Source organism: Manacus vitellinus, unplaced genomic scaffold, assembly GCF_001715985.3.
Source record: "Manacus vitellinus isolate BGI_N305 unplaced genomic scaffold, ASM171598v3 scaffold_32_pilon, whole genome shotgun sequence".
Classification (NCBI taxonomy): Eukaryota; Metazoa; Chordata; class Aves; order Passeriformes; family Pipridae; genus Manacus; species Manacus vitellinus.
Window position 1 is genome coordinate 5694229 of NW_021940460.1, and position 22773 is coordinate 5717001.

The window sequence follows — 22773 nt, forward strand, 5'->3', positions numbered from 1 at the left end:
CTGTACAGATCACTGAACGACTGAAAGGCAGATCTGGTGGGATATCAGCATTTTTTTTCTGGCCAAAAAAACCACCTAACTCATAGCCCTTTGCAGGAATGAACCTCAGCTCACCTCCCTGATGGACTTTCTGGTTGTTAGTGGAAGACCTGCCCTGACCACGAGCAGCCTGGGATCTCAGGGGAGTGACTTTGCTTTTCTCACCTTGGCACAGGACTGGCAGAATTTGGGTGCTCCAGCTTGGAACAGTCTCTTGCAGGAGCCTAGGGCAAGGGTGAGAGCCCAGCACAGCAGGAGGGGGTGGGTGAAGCACACAGGGTGCACTCAGGAGCCTTTTTCCCTTTTCCTTGCCCTAAAAGCCAGGCTGGGTCATTGCAAGGTTTATTAGAGATCCCAGTGATCTCCTCCGGGTTTTTGGGCCCCGGCTGGGCCCGAGCGGGTGGGTGGTGACTGGAACAGATGCTCTGCAGTTGGGGATATTCCTGTCTTGTCTCAGTTGCTTGGAAAGCCCTGTGGAAACCCTTGCCCTGATTTATTGCCCTACTGACACGTCTTGTCCCCACTGCTCCAGGAGGAGATCAGAGCCTGAAGCCAGAGACCATCGGTTCCTCTCTCAGCAGGGCTTAATTTTCCTAAAACAAAGGAGGGTTTCTCCTCTCCCCAGGCCCAGGTTAAACCCAAAACATGCCATAATTTGAAGGAAAAACCAAAATCTGTTGTTTCAGTCACTGCATTCATGAGGAAAAACAGTCCTTTAAGTGCGAGGCTGAGCCTCACCTGCAGCCTCTCCCACAGGATGGGCTGGGGCAGGATCAGGCCCTGCTATAAAAGGGATCCCTGGGATTCTGGGGGGTGTTTTGGCTCCTGGAAGGTGGTGAGTACATTTGGCACTGCAGTAGCAGAGCCCTATTTCTGTCAGCCTTCTGGCACCACAGAGGGGACAGGCTTTTTTAGGGGATGCGGGTGATGCTTCGCTCTCGTTTCAGATGAAGGGGGAGCTGCCAATTGCATGACTCAGGGTGGTTTAAGGAAAAGTGGAATGAAAACACGAGGGTGTTGGCTCCCACCTCCTGTCTCTCCTGCTGCCAGAGTTCATACAGCTGTTTCCTTTAGCTCAAAACTTGATGCTAAAAATACTTCTGAAAACTTGGGCATTCCAAACTGCCTTATTCTGAGCTTTTTCTATGTTTTTCTGTTTTTTTCTTCCCCTTAATTGCTTTCTCCCTGTGCAAAGAGGCTAACCAGGCACTTCCCTGCTCTGTACCAGGGTTTTCCAGCAGCAGGGTTTGGGACAGGCCATTTGCTCCCCACGGGAGGTGTGGAGGGGCTGGCTGGAGGAGGAGGATGGGGCCAGGAGGGACAGCAGTGATGAGCAGAGCCCAGCTGAGTCAGAGCTGGGGATGTGACCCCTGGGAGTGACCAGATTTACACCAGCCCCAGGCTGTTCTTGGTCCAGCAGAGAAATACTCCTCCCACTCACTGCCTCCTCTCCACTGCCTGTGACACAGGAGCCATCCCTCCCTCCAGCCTGGAGCTGCTGAGGACAGGATGTTTGCCCTGGGCAGCTGGGGCATCCCAAGCCCTGGGAGGTGGGGAGAGGAGATGTGGGAGCAGCAGGATGCTCTCATGCTCCATTTATCCTTATTGCTGCAGAGTGAGATCAGAGGCTGACTTTGAGGAAAGGCAGGACCTGAGACCGACCTGTTCAGGGTAGTTTTGCTTTACCTGCACAGAGCAACAGGGAAGTCAAGTAGGAATGTGGTGGCCTCTTCTCCACGTGATCCCTGGGAGAAACTGAGGGGCAAACAGCAGACAGATGCTCTGTGTGATCATGTCTCGCAGGGTCCCAAATCATCTCCTCGTGCCATGAAAATAAAGAGTCCAGGTGACTGTAATGCAGAGGAAAAACACCAGGAAAAGCCACTCTGCCTGGTGACTTTGTTTCTTTATTTTTTTTCCCCCATCCCTGGGGCCCTGCAGCACGGTGGGCCCTGAGCCTTGGGCAGCATCCAGCCCCAGCTCCTGCTCCTCAGAGCAGTCCCAGCAACGTGATTCAAAGGCTCTCTGGCTGCTGAGATCCAGGTGCTATTGGACTTTATCTGCAATCAGCCCCCGGGACACTGATCCCCAGCTGAGCAGAGAATTACTCCGAGCAGCCTTTCCTTTCAGATACGCAATTTTAACTTCCTCTTTCTTAATTTAATTCCATCACTCCTCCATTTCACCCCCGGGAAGCGATATCACATCCTGATATCCAGGGAGAATTTGCTTTGCTGTCTCTAATTTGGCTCCGCTATTAAGAGGCGAAGAAGAGGCGTCGGACGGGATCTTTGTTAGCCTCTCATTCCACCCCTCTTCCACACTTCCCAAAGCCCCGAGTCCGTGCTGGCGGCACGTTTAGGAGCTGCCGGTGCTGTGTCAGGAGGGGGCAGCCCCGTACCTGTGTCCCCATCCATCCCGGCTGTCCCAGCCCCTCCATCAGTTAATCCCTTAATGCGCTCTGCGGCGCTGCCGCCACGCTCCCATTTCCTGAGCGTTTCTCTTCCCCCCCACCCCGGAGCTATTTTTACGAGGCCTTTGTTACTTCCTAATTGTCCAAACCACTTTTCCACATTTCTCTTGATAAAGGCAGATTTTTAAAAGCAGTTCAGCATCTCAGCCATTTTAGACTCATCATCTGCTTCATCCCTTTTATTGTTTAGCAAATGGCCTACTTTTGCTCGAACATTTTTATTCCCCCCCAAGAGAGGGTTGATTTCCCCCCCCCCCTTTTTTAACAGCTTTCTTCTGCCTCTTAAATAATTCCTGTTACATTGCTTCCTTCTGCCTTTATTTCATTATTTTATTCCCACCCATTCCTCTGCTGGGCCAGCCTCCATGGGCTCTGCCTCTCTCCCAGCACTGAGACTTGGGTTTATTTATTTTATTTCCTTTTCCTTGAAAGCCTCTTGGGTTTGGGGGGTGGTTCATTGCACTTATCAAAGAAGGGGAGGTGCTGGGGCTGGGTTTCATCCACCCACAGTGGTGTGCTGGGGAGCACAGGGGGGTGGTTGGCATCACAGTGGCCATACAGAGCAGATTGTTGTGGGTTTTAATTTTCCAGCCTTTTTTGGACAAAAAATATTCACATACAATCACTGTCCATGCACAGCTTCAACATTTCTCTGGTGCTTCCAGAAGAAACCTGTTCTTGGAGGAAAATCCCAACAGCCCCTTGGTCCCTCACCCCCGTAAAGAGGGAATTTGGTCCCAAAATGGAATTTTTGGAGCTGCCTGGGGACCACATGAGCAAATCATTTTCTATCAGAGGGAAGGGAATGGAAAGGAGACAAATCATTGCTGCAGAAGAGTGTTGTTTCCAAATATTGAAATAAGGGACATGAAGAGAAAGACTTTTAATCTTGGAGGCAAACAAAGCCTTTCCCTCCAGCTGAGGCAGGTGAGAAAAAACAATCCCTCTGGGAGATGATGCTGAATCCCACCCTGGTGCAATTCAGTCCTGGATCAATCGTTTGTGCAGGACTCACTTTGCTATAAACTGAACAGAAACAGGAGCTTTTGCATTTGCTGTTTAAGAGCTTTTTTTTTTTTTTTCTTTTTTAGAAGGGAAACAAAAGATGTCAGGAAGATTAAAGTTTAGGTTTGAAACAAGCCTTTCTATTAAATCTCCTGAGGATTCAAATTGCTGTTTCCTCAGCTGCAATAGCAACATTCAGCTGGATTTTGGGCGTAACAAGTGATATTTTAAGATTAAAGGTACGTCCAACACATCCCTGTGCCTGCCCAGAGCTAAGTGGAAATGGCAGGACAAGCACGTCGGTCCCCCCAAGCACACAGAGACCATCTCTGGGCTGGGGAAAATTAGGGCAGCACATACTGAGATGTCCTGGTGGAGGGTAAGGAGGGAGGGAAGGATCCAGCAGTGAGGGCTGTGCCTGCCCACGGGCTCCCTGTGTCCAGGTACAGCTCCTTCCTCCTCCCATCCACAGCTGGGAGTGTGGGACAGGAGGGGAGCGGGTGGCTGAGAAGGCTGCCAAGTGCACAACCATGTGGAGAATCCACACAGGAGAGCAACAGGGTGATGTCCCAAATGGGGAAAAGCTTCCTCTGCTGGGTTGTCCCAGCAGACCCCAGAGAACCAAATGCCAGCTGGGGTTTCCTTGCTGGTGCTGGTTAATGCCAATGCTGCCCGAGGCGTTTCCCCAGGGAATGCTCTTAATTGCCTGGAGAGCCTCTGATGTCTGGTGAGGAAAACACTCACAGCGTGGCCTTTTCCTCAGCAGGGCCATTAATTATGTCTTTCACTCCTCTGTCAGGCTGTGGATCCTCACCAAGCCTGTCAGAACATAATTCTCTTCAGATTCCTATTATTACTGTCAAATTTGGTTCCAATTGCCTCTTAAGGTATAAAGTGACAAGGGAAGACACGCCGGCTGTCTCAGGCACAGGGAGGGTAATTGAATAAACCTCTTTTTCTCAGGAAACCAGGCTTGTGGAACCCAAAATACCCTTTTTTTTGTTTGTTTCTTTCTCTGGAGCTCAGCACATTCATCCTGGCATCGCTGAGGGACAGCAGGGATGCAACCTCCACGGCAGCTCTCCAGCCCACAGCAGCATCCAGGGATCACTCCCTGCAGGAATGCTTGCCATGGTCTTGGAGCACTGCTAAAAACCTGTCCCAGCAGAAGCCCACAGGGAAGGACCTGTCCTGGAGTCATGGGAAAAGCTCCTGAACAAAACCAAGCCCTGAATTCTCTGCTGAGCTGGAAGCACATGGTGAGCATCGCAGTGGGAGATGCCCTCTGCCTCGGGATTTCACACTGGGGGGTTAGAGGGGTTTAGCTGTAGGATAATTCCTTCTTTTTCTCCTCCAGATAACCTCTGTGGGCTGCAGAGCTTGGTGCTTTAAGGGACTGGGAGCACCCCTACTTTGAGGGCTCAAAAACCAGTTAGTGGGACAACTCCATCCCTTCCTTTGGGTGCACCCACGTCCCTGCCTGTGTGCACTTTGGCACTTGCCAGAGAAAAACTTCTTTATAAGTTTAACCCCAGGGGAAGGGTGTCCATCCTTTTGTCATCCTCTTATGTCTGTATGTGAGTGTCAGGGAGAGCAGGAGCCAGCTGGGGCTGGAGGAGGGATCCTGAGCAGCCAGATCAATCTCAACTCTGCAGCAAACTAGAATAGAAGATTAAATGTTTTCTCCCCCTTTTTAATATGCCTTATGCCTTATTTATGACCCTCACTGAAGGCAGGGAGAGCACAGGGATGTGGGCAGAATAATGTACCAGGTAAAGGTGGGGGAAAGAAATTACATGTGGGAATAACTTCTTGCAGCAAAGCCAGGGCTGAGCTGGGTGAGTGGCACTGGGGACCCGCAGGTCCAGGAGGACACCACATATGGGCTACTCTGTTCCTGAGGAAGGACTAGTAAAACAACTGCAAGGAAAACTCTCCCTGAGTGCTTGGGGATCTTTGCTTTCCTCAGCCCATCCTCGCTGGCTGGGTTTCGAGGCTGCAGCTGAGCAGATGGACAAGGGATCCAGTTGGGGTGAAGGTGCTGAGCTCCCCTCTGCTGCCTGAGGATCCAGTCCTGAGCCCAGGGTGCAACTAATCTGAACTCCAGAATCCATTTCAAGGTAAAAAACAGAGGACTCTCTTCCTTTCAGAGCTTTTCACAGCTTGCAGAAGTTGTTTGTGCTGCTTGCCCCTGACACAGAAAGGCATGTGGGCAAAAATGAGCCCTTGCTTCCTCTGATGCGAAGTAACCAGGGAAGGAAAGCAATGAAATTAAATCATCCTCCTCCACAAAGCACCAGAATGCCAAAACCAGCCAAGATCCAGCTAAAAACTAGATCAGCAGTGGTTTGGTATCACAGTTTGCGTGGCAGTACCTGGGGCAGGCACCGTGTGGCAGCTCTACATGCACTGGTGTTTGGATGTGCCCTTGGTAACTGGGTGAGCACTGGGTTCACCATAAACCCACACCAAGGCACCACTCTTCACTTTAACGTGCCAAGAAGCTGGAAATCCAGAAATGCTGGAAATTGGGCTGCCAAGGTGCAGAAGCCCTGCTAGCAGAGCTCCATTGCCTCGGAGCAGATGCTGCTCATCCCACTACACCAGCACTCATCTGCTTCACAGATGTCCCTGACTAATGAGCAGCTACTTCGTACTTCTTCCCCTTGTGCTGTGGGTCATCCCAGGTCTGAGTGATTTAAAAATATTCAAGGACTGTGCAGCTCAGCACAAGTCAAAGGGTTTTGCTGTGCATTGGGAAGCTCAGGTCCAGCGACTGACCAGGGGGTGGGTTTTGGGAGCCTTTTAAAGCCCTTTTTAAACCCGGGGTGAAGCAGCAGTGTTGATGCACGGTATAACCCTCACGGTATAACCCTCACTTTTCCTCCAGCAAACTCCATCTCAGGGCTTTGGATGCTGCAGCAACAAGGCAAAGGATCCGTGCAGGGGGTGGTCTGAGAGTGCCCAACCTCGTCACACACAGGATACTTCAGTGCCAACATCTGGTGTTTTTCAGAGGGACTCCGGAAGGGAAGGAGCATCCTGCCCCTGACATCTCCACTGAGCCATATTATTAGTTTTGGTGATTAAATCGAAGCCCATTTGCAGGTGACAATGCTGTAAAAATAAGTAGGTACCAGGGCCGACATTGTGAAAACGAGGCAGGAGCACAGAGCTCAGGCAGCATACATAATCCGTGGGGAAATAAGTGTGTGAATAATGAATGGGCACTGGAAAAATAAAATACATTATTGTGGTAAAGATAAGTCTATTAAAGACTCGCTGCAGAGCCTGCCTGATAGATTATTGAGTTCTTTGCCTCGGGCTGCAGCTCTTCTCTCCCCTCGGCTGTGTGCCCCCATCTGAGCATCCACCCAGAGTGGGCTTCCCAGGCACCCTGACTCACCTGGGACAGACACCTCAGACTTTTTTGGCCCCTTTCCCTGCTCCCTGTAAGTGCCCTGCACTGGCTTTTAGCTGAGTCCAAGGGAATGGGAGGTGGGTGCAGCCGGGAGCGCAGCACCACAGCGCTTCCTCCCTGAGTGTTGCTGGGGTTTCCATTTAATCCCACCACAAGCTCTGCCTCCACCCCTGCTCAGCCTCCCAGTGTGGGGATAATGTTGCACCAGCTTTGCTCAGAAGGGGGAAAGTCTCCTGCCTGCCAAACCCAGAGTTACTGTGCCCAGCTGCGGGAGGCAATGGGCTGCCAAAGCTCAGCCATCATCCCAGCTCTCCGTGTACTGACACCCTCTCTTTGTCTTTCCTTGCACCACCCATTGCACCTTCATCCCGGGCTGAACTGCCCTGAGATGCCCAGAACCCGGCAAGAGCTGATGATGAGGGCTGGAGGGTCCTTGGGGCCTTCATCCCTTCATCACCCTCCTCTGCACACACCCAAGCAGGGAGTCCCCAGGTGGGCACTCATGTCCCGCGGGATGCCCACAGCCATCTCACGTGCTGCCCTGTGCCCACTTCTTCTTGAAGAGAGACCCAGGTGTTGGAAACTCTGTCCCTGCCCCATCAGCCCTGTGTGTGCTGGCAAGGGGGAAGACACACCCATCCTCCCCTGCCTGGACATGAGTTTTGCTGTCACTGCTGCTCCGGAGGATAAAAGCAACTCCCCACTCACCATCTGGGTCCTCCCTGAGCTCCAAAACAAGCCGACCTGAGCACGTGGGGTGACCCGGGTAGCAAAAGCTGTTTCTCCACCCCATCAACCCCAAAGCAGCAGCAGCCAAGGCCACCATGTGCCAGGACCTCGTGGGTGGCACGAGCAGGCAGGGGTGGGTTCGCGCCTCAGCTGGCAACGGGCACGGCCCAGCCCCAGGCTCAGCCCCAGCCCCAGCCCCAGGCTCAGCCCTGCAGCGAGCTGAGCCCAGCTTTGCTGCCCTAATTAGAAACAGCCAAATTAATCGGTGAGCTGCTTTTCCATCACAGCCTCTCCAGCTCTGAGAAGAGCCTGTGTTGTTCTGCACTGACCTGAAACGATTTGTCAGCGGTCAGTGCAGCCGTGGCAGGGACGGTGTCTGCTCCCATTATGGCTTTCCCTTCTGATCTGAGCTTGGGCTCCCTGTTTGTTTTTCCCAGAGAAAAAGGGGTTTTGTTTGTGTTTCTCCTTCAGCAGGAGGAGATTTTCCAAAGGAGCAGTCACTTTGAATCAAAGTCTCTCCCTTCCCAGTGAGCCGCTGTGGTTTTGGGGAGATTTTGCCCGTTTCTTTTTGAATTTCTCCAGGATGTGACTTGGGTGAAGTGGGGTGTGGGGTCACCACCCTCGGGTCTGCTCTGTGGGACAGCGGGGGCAGATGTGAGGGGACAAACTGCTGTGTGATGCATTATTGCCCATCAGCTGAACTCCTGCCTTGTGACAGATCCAGGGAAGCGGCTTCAGGGTCTTCCTCCCTACACTTCAACCTGGAGCCGTGACAGCTCGGGCTGTGGCTGAGTGTTTATCACCACAAACAGGGCAGCTGGAGTTGGGAGCCTCTTTGTGTTCTCAGCTGAGGCTCAGTCCTCGGCTTTGAAGGGGAGACTGGGAGGACGGGTGGGGGTCTCCCAGGTAACAAGTGATGGGACAAGAGGAAACCACCTCAAGGTGTACCAGGGGAGGCTTAGATTGTATCCAAGGGTATCGAGGTGGCAATCCCTCTGTCCATCCAGCCACTCACTGGGAATGGGGATGGTGAGTAGGGCACAGATCAACACTGAGCAGAGGTGGGATTGTCCCTGTCCTGCAGCATTTCTTAGTGGGGAACTGCACCAAAGTGATTGTCACTCTGCTGAAAGAGCAAAAAAGACACAGGGATCTGCTTTGGGATGGTCACGGAACCTTCAGCAAAGGGTGAGGTGGCCTCTTTGGGGCATGTGAGGGCTGCTGAGCGTGGTTTCCTTGCTCAGATCTGCATCAAAGGAGCTCAGGGATGTTCTTTTAAAGCAGTCTGGGGTATTATGCTCCATCACAGCACCCAGTGCTGGCCCTTTGCGGGGGGAGCCCAGGGTTGCTCTGTCCCAGAGCGATGCTCACAGTCTCGACAGCAGAGCTGCATCTTCCCCTTCTCCTCCGTGAGCTGCCACCCTCTGGGGAAGGCACTGGGAAGATTCCTGCAGCAGAGAGGAAGCACCAGCCCCGGATTCGCGTTTGAAGAATGAGTTCGATACACGTTGTGTGATTTGGGGAATTGCAGTGGGGGGAGGACGGTGGAGGAAATGGCAGCTCGGAATATTGGGGGTAAAATAACATCAATAACGAAGAGAGCAAGAAAGGAATCAGGCAGGGCTGCCCGTCAGCTTGCTGATTTAAGATTCACTTTGAAAACCTATTCCCCTTCAGGGGAAACACGTGCCTGCCCCGCCGGCAGCCGACCAGCGCTGCTCCGGAGGAGGCGTCTGGGAGGGCAGGGGAGGATTGCGGGAGCTGCCGCTGCATTTACAGCAAAGCGGAGTTTGGCGGTGCTGAATCGCTCGGGGAGGAGAGCAGGGACGGCAATTTCTGCTCCCACTGCACCTCGATAAAGGGAGTGCCGGGCTGCGGGTGGCTCGGGGTGGTCGTGGGGAAGGGGCTGCAGCGCGTCCCGGGGAGAGAATTGCCCTCAGTGCAGGAATCCAGGCACATCCCTCTGGGAAGAGCTTCAAAGGCTCGCCCGCCTTAAATACCTTTCCTCCTTGTAGCCTCTGCTTTGCATTTTCATTTTTCAAACACCTCATAATCACACTAATTAATACATTCTGGGATAATTCTTCCAGGCTTCCATCAAATTTAAATCAGCCTTTATTAGCATATTGCCGTGTCTGTGGTGTTTGTCCAAGTCCAGCATAACCTTGTGCTTCATTATGAACCCAAAAACGAGCTGGAGAGCAGCGAGCTGCCGTCAGGTGGCCAGCCTTTATTTTCCTCCCAGATCATTAGAGCCCTTTTTGGTGCCACGGTAGCATCTTGCAGCACTGTGCCCACACTCAGCTGCAACCAACCCGTTCATAGTCCATGTTCATCCCCAAGGAATTTTGTTGGAGCTGAATTTGGCGAGGCCAGCGCTGTCTCAGCATCTGGTTCACGCCACCAGCTCTTCCTGGTGCACTGTCTCCTGGAGTGAGCAAGTCCCTGGCATTATCCCACCCTGGTGCAAGGGCTGGGTGCCCCTTCCCCAGCCACATCCTTCTTCCTGAAGGTGACACCGTGGGATAAGGAGAGACTGGTTAATGCTGTTTGAAATCGTTCTTTGCTGCCAGAAGGGGTAATTTTGCCCTTTGATCCTGCTCTCTTCCTGCCTCCCCTTCCCTTGTGCAGCAAGAGTGATGGGGTGAGCTGGGGATGGGACAGGATGGGCACACGGGTGGCTTTTACTCCCCAAGCCCATCTATTGGAGCACACAGGAGCTGACATCCCCTCCTGCTCCACCCTTGTGAAGGCTGGGGGAGAAGGAGGGTCTCTGGAGGGGGTCGAGTCCATCAGACACGGGATGGGAGGCTGCATCCCCCTCCCTCCTGCCTGTCATCTCTCAAAGGAGGAAAGTCGATTTTTATTCCCTTTGACAGGCAGATTTCTGTGGCTGGGGAGGTGAGAAGGTTTGGAGGGTTTACTACATGAATGACTCGAGATTTTGACCTTTACTGGGGTCAAAATCCCCCCTGCCCTGTCCTGTCCCTCCTGCCCACTGAGAGGCACAGAGAAAGTGCAACCTGGGTAATGATAGAGGCTTAAGGATCTTTTTGACACATTAACTGCTGTTCCCCGGGGAAATTCCCGCTGCAGAGCAAAGCCATCCGTCCCTCCCCTCCCCTCTCCCCCTTCCCGTTGCTCCCGGCGATGGGAATAGCCGTGATCGATCCCCGGTGTCAGCGCCGGCCCCCGCTCGCCGGGGCAGGTCAGGCCCCTGTGCCCCCAGCGCCGGCCGGGGTGCGGCGGAAAAGTCAAACAGATCCCCGTCACAGCCATTAATCCTGATTAGAGGTGCCAGGGCGGGTCGGAGCAAATCCACCCCGGCTCATCTCGGCTGTCAAACCCACGTCCTGCAGGGCCGAGCCCCTCCGTGCCCCACGTCGGGCTGGGGGCACCAGGTGTAGCCCCCCGGGAAGGGGCAGAGACAAGGCAGGGAGGGTGGAGAGAAAAGGGCAGGGGGTGTGCAGAAGCCTTTTTTTTTTCAAAGGCAACACAGAAGTTTCCAAAAGAGCCAGGAGACAGCACAGGCGGCAGCACCGCACCGGGATTAACACTATCCCTAAATTTTTTTTTTTCAGTGACGGCTGTTTGCATTGAAAAATCTCAGAGACTTTTGCCTCTGGCTAACACATTTGCTCTGAAAACATTCCCAAAATATTCGTGGGGGGAGGGGGGGTGGTTCCCAGCTGCCTGGCCATTTAGAAGGGCAAAAAAATGATCAAATTCCACTGGCTGCTCAGCGCACGAAACTCTGCTGCTGCATTAGCTGTATCAGCCTGGAAAATGTATCCTTCAATCGGTTTAAGCCTCTAGGCTTGATGTAATTTTACTGCTGCCTTCTCTCTAAGGTACTTTTACGGCTGCTATCTCTAAGTATTTACAGACGGGGAGAGCACCAAAGTGAGAAGAGACTTTGCTCAATTTTCCCCGACATGGGTGGCAGCTCAAGGGTTGGTAGGCAGGGCTTTCCCCCTCATGATTTGCAGGGACCCGCAGTGGGACCCATCCTGCTCACTGTCACGGGCAAGGAGCCTGTTTTAACACCAGCAAAACCTCCAGCCTCGGCAGGAACTGTGGCATTTACTGGTCCTTAAATCCTCCCATCCTTAGTCTTCCTTCTGGGAACTCGATTGGCTGCGGGTGCAGCTCCTCACGAGGATGCTCTCTGGTCTCTGCTACCCCTTCTACCCCTCCAGTCCTCTCTTTAAGCTCCAGCATCAGGTTCTGGGGAGGAAAAAACCCACCCCGGAGATGAGGGAAACTGCAAATCAGGTTGTGATGCTGCACGAGGAGGCAGGTGCCTGCCCACGCTGAGAACTCCCTGAACACGCTGCCGGCTTTCTGTCAGTCTATAACCGAGTTAGATCTTAACCCAAATGCAGAATAAGCACCAGAGTCAGGCGTGTGCTTAATTTGAAGTCCGCGAGACAAAAAGGACCCGCTTAAAGTTAAGCATGCGCTAAACTGCTCTTCGAGGTGAGCCAAGTTTGCTGAATCCAGCCCTGCAGCGAGCTTTTCAAATAGAGCTAATTGCACATTGTGTGTAATGGGCAAGTTCTCGCCTCCAAAATCACCAACAATTAATTATTGGGGAGGTTCTTTAGCAGCTGCATAATAGACACCGGCAGTGCTCTGCAGTGGTCCTGGTTCCTGCTACATTTGCAAGGGTGGTGGCATTTTGCTCACTAGACATAATAAGTGGTCTGTTAAAGCAGGACGGGGCTCTGTTTTAGGTACCTGATCCATCTTCCACTGGAGTGTGTCAGAGGGGGACCCACAGCCAGAAACCAAAACCAAACCGTGTAGCCAAGCCAAAGTGTCCCACCTGGGGGCTGCAATGACAGACAAAGCCTTGACTCCTGAGGACATTCATCCACACTCACTTTTAAACTGAACCCCATGAATCAGCTAATCCCAGATCCGAGGGTCCTGAACTCCATCCAGCTTATCTTCCCTTGGATTAAACCCATCCTAAATACACCCCATGCCCATGCAAGACTCTCTAAATGCTTTTTATAACCTATTTTTTATCCCACCCTGCCAATGGAAAGTTAATTTACCCACACAACCCCAGAACTACCACGACCTTCTCCAGCACCTTCTCCTGGGTTTTGACATGTTTCAGCCAGTTTTCCCTCTTCCAGTCATTTTAAAACAGCCTTTATGGAAAAGCTCCAGATTTGGGAGGCAGAGACGGGAAGTGACTGTGGAGAGCAACAGAAAACTCGTGCTGTGATTTTGTAGGTGCCCTTTCATCCCGCCCCTGGAAGGCAGGAGGGATGCCCTCCAAAGAGATTTGTTTTCCTGCCGGGTGGGGCGAAGCCCATCTGTCCATCCCTTCATCCTTTGCATCTCAATTTAGCCGAGGCTGAGGCAGGGCCACTTGTTGCCCTGACCATGCAGACGAAGGTAGGGTTGTTACTGTAGTAAATGAAATTCATTAATCAAGAGGGAGAGAAAATCCTGAAGGGAAGAGAGCTCATTCATCCACTCACTGACATGTCCAATGGTGCTTTTGTTTGCCTGCATCTTCATTGTGTCGTGTCTCACACAGGCAGAAATTTCAGGACTGAGCAGAGTTGGAAATTCCAGCAGAAGAAAGACAAAAATCCCCCCTCCCCACCTCCCTTTGCATCCTCCAAACTGGGGAGGTTGCTAAGTGACAGCATTTCTGCTCTCACTAACTCACTGTGAGAACCTGAGCACTTAAAAGCAAGAAAATGGCTATTTAAGGACATTATAACTCATGTTCTTCAGCAGCGACCAACAGGCTGTTTGTTCTTGGAGGAATGGGGGTATTTTCACCCAGGACTTAAATTTGGAGGGGATGAGTAATGGCTTTGATGGGAATTTGGCCTTGTCTGCACCGTGTCTGCACACGGGCTGGAGGTGGAGTGTGTGCAGGGACCCACGGGTGGGGTTTAACCCCATTTGTGGCTGCAGAGCCCAATGGGCAGAGCTTGGCAGGTCCACACACCCCTGCTCTGTTTCCCTGCTCTGTGTGGGAAATCCAGGACCTCACTCTAGGAGTTCTGGGAGTCCAGCACCGTGGATCCTGTCCCAGGCACGGTGCTGAAGAGCTGATCCCAATTTTACTTAAAAGGGGAGCGAGAGGAGCTCACTCTGCCCTTTACAAGCCTGGCTTTATCCAGACACGTTCCCAAATGGATCAGGCAGCCCCTGTATCCCACACTGCAGCTCTGGTGCCCATCACCAGCAGCAGAGCTGAAGACAATCAGCCTGGCCCTTCCCTCTCCTCGCTGCCAACCAGCTCCATTTATTCTTTTTTCTTCCGCTGTTGTTGGGATTGCTATTCTGTGATCCCATTTAAAATCATTGATTTACCACAGAGTCCTCAATAAGCAATTTGGAGCAATTGAAGCTGTTATCTTGCTATAGATCACATGCTGCTGGGAGTGGGGGGAAAGGGGGAAGGAGAGGGAAAATAAGAACGAAAAATGGCTGGAGCTCCCCACAGCCATCCTGCATTGCATTCCACACCTCTGAGCCCCAGGGAGGTCTGGAGGGGGTCTGCATGTCGTGGTCCAGGATTGGGAAGAGGGTCTTTGCTCTCTTTATTAGGATTTATCCTGGATTTACCAGCTTGGGCTGGGACCCAGGGGCTTTGTGGGGTGGGCAGGCATGGCACCTGCAGAGCCCTCAGGATAGGGGAGACCTAAGGCAGGTCCTGAGGGTCAGAACTTAGGAATGAGCTGGATTTTTCCACCATTGATCAGCAATAACCACAATCACGGACATGGGCACTTGTGGAAAGTGTAACACAGCCCCTGTGCACCAGTGCTGGAAGTTCTTCTTCAACTCATAAATTCATATTTTTCATAAATTTCTCCTTTCTCTGCTGGGGAGGAAGGTTTGCAGCCCTGGATGTCACTTCCCTTCCAGGATAGCTTTCCCTCCTGTGTTTTCTGCCACGTTCTTTGGAAAAACACCTTTTTTTTTTTCTTTTTTTTGAAACACTGTGGGTTTTCAAGGGAAAGGAGAAGGAAATCCCAACCTGATTACAGGGCAGGTTTGCCATCTCTGCATCAGTGAGCTTTGAAACAAAACACTCCCCAGCCACATCAGGCAAATAGCAGTTTGCAGGGCCATTGAGGGGGAGGATAAAACATTCCAACACTGGGATGAGGGCTGTAGTTTTTAGCAGTAGGTTTCCAGTACCTTCATAACCCACCTGGAAAGGAGCTCAGGTCTTCAGAGTGAGAAATGCCCAAACCCAAAAGCACAAAGAAGGTGGGTTTTAGAATACCTGTATTTTCTCAACCACAGCCATTAGCTGGAATCAAATCATAAGAGCCCAGGGAAGCTGCCCCAGAGACTCTTTGCTTCCACACTAATGGATGGAGAACTCCCTCCTGATCATAACCTACAGCACAAAGCCTAAATACAAAATCAGGTAATAGAGAGAGGGCCTGGCAAATGTGTGCACTGCAGTGATTTGAAACAAATTGTGAACGTTTTGAGTGTGGAGAGAAAAATAAACTGGTTATAAAACAGCTACCTGAGAGCCCTGGTAATGACAGCTTTAAAAACACACTAATGAAATGATTCAACTGCTTTCAAGAGGATTTGGGAGCTGCTGTTTGGGGGCAGAGATGTTCAGGAGGGTGCCTGTGCCCTGTTTGCATTCACAGTGTACAGACCCCTCGAAGTGATGCTGTCAGCTGTGCTGGAACCAGAAATTATGTTTCTTGGTGAAATGGCACTGGACTTGTTGCTGCTGCTCCCAGAAAGCCCTGGTTTGTCTCTCTCACACCTCCAGTGCTTTCTGCTTGGTCTGGCTGAAGTGGACATGACCTGTGGTGCTTTTCACGAGGGCTCTTCCCACCCCAGCACACACTGCCAGGCTGGGTGGGTACCCACAGCAGTGCCTGGTGTGATCCCAGCCCATGGAGAGGGCCCAACAAAACCCAACAAAGTGCCCCAAGGAAATACCTCAAGCTTGCAAGTTGTAAAGGTCCCCAAATGCCCAGTTTTTCTGGGGGGGAGAGGAAGAACTCAGTGACAAGGTTGTTACATCCTGAGCCAGGACAGGCAGCTTTCCTCAGGCTGCAGGACCCTGAGCTACCTCCCTCCTCACCAGCTGAGAGCCCAAATCCTTGAAACCTCCCCCAGATGGGATCATTTCCATGCTGAAGGGCTTCATTCTGCCTTCAGGGATGCTGCTCCATCTTCCCTCTGCCAAGCACCCCAGGGCCATGCTCCTGCACACACACACCCCAGCTCCCCTCCAGCTTTTTCCAGAGGCATTTTGGTACCTCCAGCTGTTGGTAGAGCTGAGCCAAGGCCAACCCCTCCAGAGAATCTCCACACGCTCAATATCTCCTTCTCAGCAATGCCAACAACAGATTTATTTGGGCTTTTTCTTCCTCCTGGTTCTGGAGTGGTTCAGAAGAAAAAAAAAATCACTTTCCAGAGACATCATCTGTGCTCTTTCTCTATTCCAGTCAAAATCAAAAGGGCTTGGGTTGATTTCCAGCTTTTTAAGGCAAAAAATAAATAAATGCAATCAAAGGATGTGTCAGGGGGGAAGAAACCTCAGATCAAAAGATTGAAGCCGCTTATGGCAAGCCAAGAAAATGTGTCAAAAGGAAATATTTTTTTATTTTTGAATGTGTTTTTTCTGTCCTTTTTCTTCTGGAGTGTCTCGGTGTTTCAGCCACGAACGATCGGGTTAAACAGGGACAAATCCAGGGGGCTCGGAGCAAACTCCCAGGATGCAAAAATGCCCATTGCAACAACCAAGGTGATGCTTCCCCAGCCCCAGCAGCATCTCTGCCACTGCCCAGTTTGGGGCATCACTCCCTGGAAGCAATAACACTTTGGGGTTTGAATGTCACCGGGGTGAGCAGCATCCAGGGATCTTCAACTGATACAGGGCGGGGTTAGGTGGGATATTGGGAAGAAATTCTTCCCTGTGAGGGTGGGGAGGCCCTGGCACAGGTTGCCCAGAGAAGCTGTGGATGCCCCATCCCTGGAAGTGTTCAAGGATAGGTTGGAGCAACCTGGAACAGTGGAGGGTGTCCCTGCCCATGGCAGGGGGTGGAACGAGAGGAGATTTAAGGTCCCTCCAACCCAAACCATTCTGTGATTCATCAGGTCCCTGCAGGCATCTGGGGTGGGGAGTAGCTTAGGGGAATGCACTGACTCCCCATGAAGCTGCCTCTGCTTTTAGATGTTTCTGAACCTCCTGGTCAATGCCAAGTGTGGCTGGGAGGAATCAGGAGGAATTGGGAACAGCAATAAGGAGGTGTGGATGGGTGGGCATGTGGAGAAGAGGCACAACCCTCAGTAGCCACTAGACATCAATGATGGGACTCAGATCTGCTCATGGCCTTGCAGAGGTGATGGTGGGTGCAAGTGAGCTGGGGCCAGTGCTCCTCTGTGTGTCCCAGCTCATGTCCCCTCTCTCGAGCTCCCTGGAGGGCTCCAGCTCCATGGACTGGTGGTTGGGTTACACCAATCTCAGCACAGCATTTTCCCCCCCTCCACCACAGATACAGCTCACAGAACCCTCCTCATTCCCTGAGTAACCCCAGGACCACTCGATAGCAGCCGCCAGCACGACGTGAGCAGCAATTATTCCTCATTTTTCTTGACTGTGTGTGCGGGAGAGCCGGGAAAGGCGGCGTCTCCGTGTGTCCCCCCCTCCAGGCCTAAACCAGGGTGATGTTTATTAATCTGCTCAGTGGAGCCCTGCCAGACAAAATGCATTTCTCTGCTGAGACAGAAAGCGATGGGCTCCCAGGAACCAGCCATATTATTTACATGGCATTGATCGGTGCAGAGCTTCTGCTGGCTCAGCAGTTTGAACCCCTGGTTTTCATCAGCGGAGTGCTTAACCCTTGGCTAATTGGATTTGCGTCGTTAGGGTGATCTATGCTGCCTCCAATTATTCCATGCACGGTCCTGGCTGGGCACCTGCTGCTTTCGACTGGGACACGGAGCCAAAAGGCTGAACCCTGCAAGGTCGGGGCGGGCAGGAGTGTCCCAGTGTGTTGGGACATCAACTCCCTGGTCAACAGGGGTGACAGAGCTGGAGCTGGAGCTGGGTGGAAGTTTGGGCCGAGGGAGGATTTTATTTACCCTGGAAGCGAGTGTAGATGTAACTGTCTGAAATGGCACCTTGCAAAGGACAGAGCTAAACGTGGTAAATGCAGGGAGGGGGACAGGACAGGGAGGGTGTGAAAACTGCCTGTGATTAATTACTGAGCAGTGAATTACTGTTACATTAATTAGGTTGCATCTGAGACTGCAGCCCTGAGCCCACCTATACCCACAGGCTAAGGACATATTAGTGTTAGGGTAAACTGAGGCACAGGTGGGTGAAGCCATGTCACAGGGGGGCTTTGAGGGACAGGGGCTCTGCATCCTGTCCCTGTTGTGCTGGATCATCACAGAGTTGGTGTTTCCATCCCTAGTCTGGTCTTGCCAGCTGCATCCCAGTTTGAGCCATTTTTTCCTCAAAGCTGAGCTGGTTTCCCCAACCATGGAGGTCTCCATCCTTCAGAGCAGTTCCTTAGATTCCCAATGAAGGGAGTGATAATAAAAAAAAGTTGTAAAACCACTAATTTGCAAGGAATGAAGATCCAAGATTTTTTCCTGCATGGCTAAAAGGCTTTATTTTCCCTGGACTGGCACCAAAAACCACTCATTGCTTTGGCCCCAGATGTGAGAAGACCCCACGAGCTCAGCTGTGCCTCCAAAGCCAGATATCTGGGAAGTGCTTTCTCCCACAGGGAGAATGAAGGGCCCTGGCCCTGCACAGCCCTCCCAGCCTGGTTTTCAATCACATCCAAGAGGAGCCCTTTAATGGGACATAATGCCAAGCCCACAGACGGGTAATTGGGTGCCGTTCACTGAGCCCTGTCAGGGGAGGTCAGACAAGCCGCCCTTTCGTGACCTTTAAATCCACGAACTAACAAAACTGGGGCTTTGCTGCCGGGACAGCCAACAGCATCTGCTGCTGCCCTGCCTGGCTCTGCCGTGAATCCAGGAATAGCTGGATTTAGCAAAGCTGGGCACTCATTGCACCCTCTGTGGGGAGCGATCCCATTGCTGCGGGCGAGCGTTCCGCATCCACTCCGGAGCAGAGCTGGGATGGGGGACAAGGCATCCTTGGGCAGGGCAGGTCCCACCAGGCATCAGACCCCCACGAGGACAGTGGGTCACCCAGCAGCGTTGCCCTGTGCCTGAGTGATCCCATCAGCAGGACAGGAGGGAAATACGGGAAATGGTTCCCCCCCTCTCCGGTGCTGAGTCGGTGAAATGAAAATGAGCCTGTTACCTTACGGGAAGCCCATTTAAAATGCTACCGTGGTTAAAGGGATCTGCCTCTCCTAATGCCATTGTGAAAATACCTTTATGGAGGCACTGGAATAAAAGCCCAGAGCAGGTTTGGGGGAGCAGCCCCGGGAGTTGGGAGCATGGCTGTCCAGAATCACGGAATCACAGAGTGCGATTTGGGTCGGAAGGGATCCTAAAGCTCATCTCGTTCTAAGCCCCTTCCACCAGACCAGAGAAACCCCAGAAAGGCACTAGAATTCCCAGCAAGACAAGGGGAGGCCTGGAGAGCAGCAAAAGTTCCCATCAAGCCCTGGAAAACCTTCTAGATGGGCTCCAGTCCCACCATCCCTGGATGGTGTGTGTGTGGGGTCCTAGAAAACGCGAGGAAATTCAAAGCAGGATCCTAAAACCCTGTGGAGACTCTCTGGTGCTCCTGGATGACTGGGAGACCTGCAGCCCACTCCCCACCCCAGGGCTGCTGGATGGGGGGGCCCCATCCAGCTCCAGCTCCTCTCCCTGCACCAGCAGCCATGCCCAGAGGAATATTTAGGCAGCACAGAAGGATCCACAGTTGGGAGGGCAGGAACAGCTTCCCAGCACAGAGGAGAAGCCCCAAAAGTTTGGTATCTGTCGGGCTTTCCTATTCCTGCTCCCTGGAGCTGCTCGGGAAGCCCGTCCTCAGCTCCAGCCGGTGTGTGGATGAGAGCATCCTTCCTCTTTCCCTAGGGAGGGATCTTCGCTGAGCCAGGCAGAAAATGCAGCCGCGAGTCCCCAGAAATACCGGTGCAATTACCAAAGCAATTATGTCCTGGCTGCCGCGCAAATCCTGCCCCGTTAATGTCGACAGCGGGGAGGGGCAGCGGGCGGGTCCTGCATTAATTAAACTTCTCTGGGACAGTCGGAGATGACTGCGGAGAGGCTTTTCTTATCACTTGTGTTCCCTGAAAATAAATCTCCCGCGCTGCCAGGACTATCCCTCCATCCCCTGCGATGTGGGGCAGCTCCAGACGCAGGACTGGATGGAGGCAGCATCACAGCGATGGAAAAGCGGTTGGATCCTCCAGAGCCCCTTGGGTTTTGGGGTCCCTGTCCCTGGGGACAGGGCTGCACGTGGAGGGAAAGTGGCTGGAGGCATCCCAAGGGGAGTACAACAGGGATGGGGGGGAAGGAACTGGGGAAAAGGGGCCCTGGTGGCTGTTACTGGTTGAGATGAAATCCAGGACATGAGGAAATGATGGGGGAGATGATGGGGGGATGGACGAGAAGGGGAGGGGGTGACCTGAGCGGAGGAGAATTCCTATTTTTCACTCTCCTTTGATCCCTGCTCTCTCTGTTGCATGAAGACATTGATGCTGCCTGAGGTTTGTTGGGTTTTTTAAGAGTATCATTTTTTAGAGGAATTTTTAAGGCAGGACTGGGGGGACCAAGCTTCCCTCTGGGAGGTGGGGGGCATCGGGGTGCAGGGGTGTGGGTCTCCAGCTCTGCCTCCTCCTCACAGGTGGCTTGTGCAGCCTCACAACTGCCAAATTAAAATGCAAATACGTCCCTGCCTGCCGGGAACAGATAGTGAACTGCTAAACAGGGAAAAGGCAGCGGGAATAAACAGAGAGAACACTGAGGGGATCTGGGAGAGAGGCTGCTTTTTAATTATTTTCCTCTTTTTTTCTTTCTTTCAGTGAGACTTGGCTGTTTGGTGGGGGATTATTTAATGGGATCTGAAGCAATAAAAGGGGGAAGGTGGTGGTTTTGGATTGGGTGGGTGCTGGGGCACAGGTGGCCAGTCCTGGTGGGTGCCACCAGCCCCCAGAGCAAGGGTGGGCTGCAGCCTCCATCGCCCCATCTCCAATTGCTCTCTGGGTTGTTTTTTGGGTTTTTTTTGTATGATGTCCCAAGTGAATCATTCCTATGAGAAAAAAAAAAAACAAAAATGGCAGTAGCAGGAGTGAACAGGACCAGCTGGGGAAAGGACCAGATCCCATCAGATTTCCCCACAGTGTTCCTCTTTTCCTGCACTTTGTCCCTGGTGTTTTGCCTGCTGCCTCCTGGTGTGTTTGCTGACGGGCTTCAAGGGCATCAGGAGCCCAAATAAATTGGTGGTGAGCTGCCTCCCTGGTGCTCCTGATGCCCAGAGGGACCAGTTGAGGGCTGAGATGGTGGGTGATGCTCGGGGGCATGGGTGTGTGTATTTATGGATGTTTGAATGTGCATCCACACACCCTTGCACCTGAGCAAAGCCCTTTGCATTGATCCATACAGGGACCACACATGTACATCCTCTCTCTCTCTCTCTCTCACTCTCTCTCTCTCTATATATATAAAGAAATAAACATATATATGTGCACACTCATATTATAGATGCATATATATGTATAAAGTATAAATACATATATATGTATAAAGTATAAATGCATATATATGTATTAAGTATAAATACATACATATGTATGAAGTATAAATATATACATATATAGATATCAATAAATAGATACCTATAGAGCTGCAGAGAAGGGTGTGCTCTCCTCATTCAAAAGCAAAGCCACCCTGAGCAGGTTTCTTGCCCTTCCTGCTGCCCCTTACCCAGATCCAAGGGGAAGCAGCGACTCGGGAAGTGCCTGGATGGAGGTGCCCGGGGGTGCAGCTGGCAGGACACGAGCTGGGGGCACACGGGCACAGGAGCATCATCAGCCCCCCCAAACAGCGTGGGTTCCCCTGGGTGCTGCCTTCCCAAGGGGTTTTGGAGACCTGAGCTGGATCCATCAGCTGAAACGGGAGGTGATGGGCTGGAAAACCTCTGCTGATGCTTGGTGTCAGACCTCGGGCCTGGCTACGACCAGGAGGAGGTGGTGGGTGAGCAGCCAGAAGAAAGGGGGCAAAACCTGGCAGGGACACCCCACCCCCAGACTGCTCAAGCTGCCTCATTCCTGTGGATGATCCCTGTTCCTCCCATCTCCCACCTTCACAGCTCCACAGACCAGGAGTCAGGTGCTGCTGGGTCTTATCACAATTATAAAATTTTATTATACCCTTTTCTTACCTTTTCCCCCTCTTTTTCTTCCTTTTTTTTTCCCTCCCCCCACAAATATTCATATATGTTAATTGACCAAGGAGGTTTGGCAATTCCAAGCAGGGAAGTCAGCTGTGTTAATTTTACTGCTCAGAGCCACTATCAGCTCAGCAGCTCGTTCAGCCAGACCTGGGTCCTTCAGATAACAGGGCACAGTTAAACCAACTAATGGCATCACCCTCCTGGCCTCTGAGCACATCTCAATTCCCCCATACATACATATGTATATATATGTATATATAAAATCAGCATAGAGCCATCAGGTAAGTTTTAAGGCCACTCAGGGGAGAAATTTTCAAAGCCCCAAACTGATAAACTCTTTAAAGAGGCTTTTGAAACACCACACACCACCCTGGCCTGCTGCTCCCTGCTGGGAAAACTGAGCCATGGGGGCAAGCAAGGATGGGGCTGCACCACTGATCCCTGGCCACCCACCCTTCATCAGGCTGCCCAGGAGGGGAGGATTTGGGAGGGGGGAGCCCCAGATCCACAGCTTTGACCCCAAAACTCTCAGAGCTTAGGCAGGGGGCAAAGCTGAGCCAAGCCCCCCAGGGCCCTGGCAGTGTGTGTGTCCCCAGTGGATCCCACACCCACCACGGCTGACCCCCAAGCCACTGGAAGCCCCCAACCTGGGTGCCCCAGCAGAGACAGGGCTGCAATGCTGCTTGGTTTAGGCTTTTTGTTTCATTTTTAGGCTTTTTGTTTCGTTTTTTTCTTTTCCGGTCTTTTATTTAA